General features: G+C 49.6%; 1 long non-coding RNA gene across 1 annotated transcript; it reads left to right on the forward strand.

The window, feature by feature from the left end:
* Positions 1–489: 489 nt before the first annotated feature.
* LOC102379297 lies at positions 490–4958 on the forward strand. Its single transcript, XR_003095974.1, has 3 exons — positions 490–687; positions 1580–1862; positions 4735–4958. It is a non-coding gene; the product is annotated as an uncharacterized LOC102379297 (long non-coding RNA).
* Positions 4959–5947: the final 989 nt, after the last annotated feature.

Consider the following 5947-nt stretch of genomic DNA (forward strand, 5'->3'; position numbering starts at 1 on the left):
CTGGTGCTCGTTACCCTCTAAAAATGGAGAGCTCTAGTGTTTCAAACTGAGCACTTAAGAAAAGGAAGTATCCAGGATCTACTGATCCTTTTTGCACTGTTTGGCTTTAATGGATTTATCTCTATGCTCCATGTGGACAACAAAAGACCTGCTTTACTTCTTGATGAAGAAGAGAATTTTTTGAATTGTAAAGTGATGTAAGGTCTCAAGGAGACACCAAATATCAAACCAAAGCAAAACACTGCCCTGCATATGTGATGACTGAGCTTCTGCGTCAGTGCACAGGTTAGGAAGACTAGCCACCAGATGTGGCTTCTGCATGTTGGTAGGCTATGAGGACTAGCCATCGGATGTGGCTTCTGCATCTGTTTGCAGATGAAGACTAGCCACTAGATCTGACATGTTAGCACTTCACTTAGGAGTGCTAAAATGGGGTTATCAAACTCATTTGGGCTTCTCATTTGAGCCAGATGCAGACTGTGGGGCATTTCACAGGTTGAATGACTCACCTCTGGTGCTTGGGTGAGCAGCAGTGGTGTTAACCCCATAGCTTTTGAAACTGCTGTGTCAGTGTGGCTCCAGAACCCCGGGGGGGTTACCACCACGGCATGCTCCCCCGACACTTTTCCCCCCATCACTGATTCTAGTCACCAAAGACGACCGAACCCTGCCTGATTTTGATGGAAGGTAAGGAGCAGAGGGAAGCGAGTGGTAAAGGTGTTAACCCCTGTGTCCCAGACTTGCACTGATGCAATAGCTCTGGCAGTTATGGTAACAGTTCCTGCCAGCTGCAGTCACCCTGTGAGAAGCCCCCACATCCATGAGTCAGATGTCTGACACTCCTGACTTAGGGTATATTTATGCCACAGTTGGGCACATCTACACATGTACTTTAATGTGCATTAGCTTATTTTAATGCGCATTAAAGCATCAGAAAAAAACACACGTGCTTTCACTAATGCTCATTAAAATAAGCTAATGAGCCTTTTTCTAGTACCTCACAATGGAGGTACTAGATTTAACGTGCATTAGCAAAAGCACATTAATGAATGGGTAGATGTGCCCACAGGCAATATGTCCTGGAAGGGACACTCCCTAACAACTCCTGCTCAACCTGAGCTGAGAACGTGGGGGGGGACACTGCCCCTGTGGTTCCTCTCAAGACCCGGGTGTCCAGTGTGTTTGAAAGTGGCTACAGGGATGATCCTGGAGCAGCTTCACCAGCCTGTTCTTAGGTTTGGAGCATATGAGCAGAAGCAGTGTATACTCACGTGCTGGGACACGCTGTTGTTGTTGTGGTGGGGTAGACACATCCGGCCTGTAGACAGGAAGAGAGCTGGAAACGCTGGTGAAGACAGCAGTACAGAAACCAATATTGAAGTCTGCACCACTCCAATAAAAAAAAGCCAGCTACAGCTGAATGTCATGGTTTCTCTAGAGAAACTGAAGGTAGAAAGCCTCTTTGTGTAAAGAGCCAGAAGCCTTGCATGGTAATTTAGAGCCACTTGACTGGTAAGGTGTAGGAATAACATTATGCATTATACCAGGCTTGCTAATCTAATTCTCTCTTTTACATCAGCCAGGGTTGCCTCAGTCAGCATGGGCCTGGGAGAAGAAACTTTAGCCCGAGAACAAAGGGACGGTGGCCTGTTCACTAGCTACAGCTCGGTTTGACGTGATTGCTACCGTTACGATTCATGGAGGCCTGGGATACTTGCATCTGCGTGCAAGCAGGACAACAGACAGACATGAAAGACCAGATTTCTGGTCTGAGCATGAGCGTGAGCAAACCCAACCTCCTTTAGGGGCCATAAGGGTACATCTACTATACCGTTACAGCAGTGACTGCAGACATACCTCAGGTAATGTTATACCATATTTATTTGATTAGAAGATGAGGTTTCCTCCCCCCTCCATTTAACATAGGGGACAATACCCCTTACCTTACAATCAAGCATGTGGCAGCAGGGGGATGGGAGGGGGCAGGCATATGCTGCAGCTCCAGCCCCAACCCCAGCTCCCACATGCTCCTCCTTACCTTTGCTCCATGGCGGCAGGCTCCATCCCTGCTGCAGTCTGGGGTATGGAGCACAGCTCCGGCCTGGCCCCATAGCAGTGGCATGGAGCCGGCACTGCGGTTTCAGCCCAGCCCCACAGCAACAGCAGCAGGGACCCAGCGCTGCTGTTATGGGGACAGCCTGAAGCCATGCTCTGTGCACCGAGCTGCAGCAGGGATGCAGCCTGCTGGCACAAATCAAAGGTGGGTGGAGGGGGGGAAATGGGAGGAAAGCAAAGACTTCAAAGGGGGATATGGAAGAAAAGGGGGTGGGGACCTGAGGCTGCGGGTGGCAGAAGTGGTATGGAGAAGGGAGAACAAGGGAAGGGGGGAATCAGGGCTACTTGAGGCTGTGGGACACACACACACACACACACACACACACGGGAATAAGTGGTGGGGGGGTAGTGGGGGGGAATGACACATGACACACAGGCAGCAAGGGGCAAGCTGTCTGCCTCTCTCACTGCCTTCCCCTATCACCTGATCCCCACTGTCTGCCCCCCATGACCTGTACCATTACTGCCCCCCTCATCACCTCTCTCCACACAACTTGTAGCAGTGGGGGCAGGGCATGAATTTAAGGTGATTCTCCAATAATTAGAATCCATACATGGAAAATTATTTAAAAAATGATAAATTTTCTGTGTGTAGAATCAAATTATACAGGGATCGTCTTACATGCAGGGTCATCTTGTATTCGAGTGAATACGGTAGGGAGCAGTCGTCATACTAGCAATCACAGCAGTACAGAACTCTGCACGGGCTAATTCGCTCGGCTCCTCAGCAGCCCATGCTCCAGGCCACTGCAGCTGGACTGCTATCAGCACCCAAGCTAAGCAATTTCAAGCCATTTGGTGTAGATCTACACTACGCTGCAGTCAGAGCAATGTAAGCATAAGAGTTTCACACCTAACGCCCTAAGCATGGAACGGAGATGGGCCATTTCAAGAGGCCTATAACTCTACTGAAGTTTATGAATTAGCTTCTGTGAAGCAGATGCCCTAAGACAGTGGTTCTCAAACTTTTTTTTTTGCAGACCACTTGAAAATTGCTGAGGATCTCGGCGGACCACTTAATAAACTTTTTTTTTGTTCTGCAAATCAAAGCACACAACTCATATTTTAATATCGGTAGTCTTATCTTACAAGTACAGATCTTCTCGATTGTGCCACAACCTTTCTGCGGACCACCTGAACGGAGCTTGCGGACCATGGTTTGAGAATATCTGCCCTAAGTGAAGGTTGAAAGCCCTGGTGATCTGAGTCCCAGTCACTTAGGAGGCCACTGCTTATTCCATACTCTGAAAACAGAGAGGCACTTGGGAACGACTTCTTGTTGGAGTTGAGCAATAGACACACCAGGTCTGCCTGGGGCTTTTAAGTTTTGTATCAGGAAAGCTTAACACTGCTGTTCCAAGCAGAGCACCGGGTCTCAAGCAAACGCAGCAGCTCAGCTGATGCTGAATATCTTCAGCAAAGAGGTAATGAGGAGGACAACTGCTGCGAGCAACCTCTGTACAGAGGCAGAGGGAGGGAAAACTCCTCGTGTGACCCTCTGTGGCTACAGAGTCTGCTCACGGTTTGGAAAGTCACTGTTTAGTGACCTTCAGGGCACAGTGCACGAGCCAGCTGTTTGGTTTAGCACAGGGCCAGCTGGTTTGGTCTCACTTGTTTTACGATTTTGTTTTCGGTGATTAATGCAAGCAGCTGCTCTGCAAACACAGCCGACCCCGGAGAAACGGGTCAGATAAACTGGAACAGTAATGGGTCACTAGAAGGTGATTCTGCACTGAGCATGAGCAATGTATTAGCAGCTTCTCAGAAAACATCCCTGAGGGTAGGGTTGTCCAACTGATGGCCCACAGGCTGCATGCAGGCCTCAGGCCCTCCCTGGCTGCAATTCCCCTCGTTAATCCAGCTGCTGCTGCAGCCATGGTCTCCGGCTCTTCCTCCCCAAGGGCGGTATGGGGTGGGGTGGTATGGTGGGCCACGGCATGGTGCAGTTTACAATTCCTGGGGAAGCCCACAGCTGAGGAGGTGAGGGGATCCCTGCCCACAGCGGGAGAGGGCACCCATATGGATCACAGTGGGGTAGGGGGCACCTGCCTACCTGCACAGGTGGTGCAGTGTGGGGAGGAGTGCCTACCCATGCAGTGCCAGGGGAGCTCATGGCCAGGGAGGTGAGGGGGGCCATGGCCACCCACTGGTGCCTTCCCTGCTGGTGCAGCCCCAGCTGCTAAGTTGGACAGCCCTGTCTTAGGGAAACACTTGTGGAAGCCTCTTGCCCCAATATTTACAGCTTCATGGGTGAAGTGGCGGTCTTTCTCTCATTAGTATTTACTCTTCTAGTCCCCTCAGATATGCCCTACACTACCCAATCGCCCTAGCCCCTTTTTTTGGCAGTCATGCTTAAGGAAAAGCACCTTCCGCTATTTTGCAGCAATGAACAAAACGTGGGTGCACTAGCATAATACATTCCTGACTGACACATTTCGAGGCTCGTGGCTGGGCTGCCTATCCCCCCAAAACGTCCTGGCTTTTTTCTCGACAGGGAGAGAGAAGGGATTCTTCGGTCAATGCGAGGCTCTTTGAGCAGATCTGCACTCCTTTCTCTCTCATCTCAGGAAGTTTTCCCTTCTCCTTCATTAAATCTTGCCTCTCTTGTTAAATTTCCAGGAGGTGGAACCTGAGACCCAAAGCCACGGGGAAGCCTGCACAGCCAGAAGTTGTGACCGAGGCACCCACGCCTGAATACAATATGCTTTTAATTTCTTACTTGGTTATTTATTAAAGAGACCCTGCAGCTGCCGCAAGGAGACTTGCTTTCCCTCGCTCTCTCGCTCTCTCTCTGAGCATTTAAGTTGCCTTCATTTACATTTTGTATGCGTTATGCTAGGCTGGCTGCCTTGATAAATATCTTCAAATGACTGCTCCCCGTGCAGGGCTTGTCTTGTTCTTACATGATTGAAAGCAGCCCACACCTTTTCACACACAGAGGAACTGTAGGTGATTGAGAAAGGCAGCTGCAATTTACTCATCTGAAAGTGAAGCTGTAGGGGGGAGAGAGGGGCGAGAGCCTTTCAAAACCTTATGCAAGCAGGAATAGCTTTTCTGGGTCACTCATCAGAAAACTATTCAAGTTACTCAGGGGTATAGAAAATTATCAAAGAGTTTCCAAAAAAAGGCAGATTCAGACATGCTCAGACCAGGCAAGATGCACAGCCAGCTCCTTTGCTGGTAGGAGGTAGTTAGCAGTGCCTGTATTAAAAGAAGAAAACAGCGGGACGGAGCATTTGGGCTAATGCAAGCGCTGTTCTCACTGAGGGCACCAAGTACACATTTGAGCCTGTTACATTTTGCTTTTAAGTCCAGGGCAAACTGTCTTCCTGGTTTAGCCAAGTTACCTCTCATCTGAGCCCAGTCTGCATGCCCCATATGTCCCTTGACCCATATGCCAACCACATCATGTTCATAGACAGTCTATTCCAGACTCTGAGACTCAGCCGGTAAAGAAGTTTTTCTTTATGTCCAGTCTAAAATGGTCTTCCAGCAGTTTGTGAACGTTAGATCTTGTCTTCCCTTGGGATGCCCTGGTGAACAGATGTTCTCCCAGTACCTGATGCAGATTAGAGGCCACTGTGCAGCCAGGTAGACCCTGATTTCCCTCCCAGATCTGGGAGCTGAAGTGCCTCTTCTGTCACCTACTGGCTCAGCATGCAACAAGGCAAGTTCTCCCCTCCCACTCACATCCCTATAGAGCAGCATTTAAGCCAGGGGGGGAGGGATCACAAACACCCTGCATTGGTTTATGGCACACATCTGAAGAACGCACGTGTCTGTGCATGGCGGTGGGGAAGTCCCACAACTTTGCTCTCATCGCAAGTGCTCA

This window comes from Alligator sinensis, unplaced genomic scaffold, assembly GCF_000455745.1.
Source record: "Alligator sinensis unplaced genomic scaffold, ASM45574v1 scaffold171_1, whole genome shotgun sequence".
Lineage (NCBI taxonomy): Eukaryota > Metazoa > Chordata > Crocodylia > Alligatoridae > Alligator > Alligator sinensis.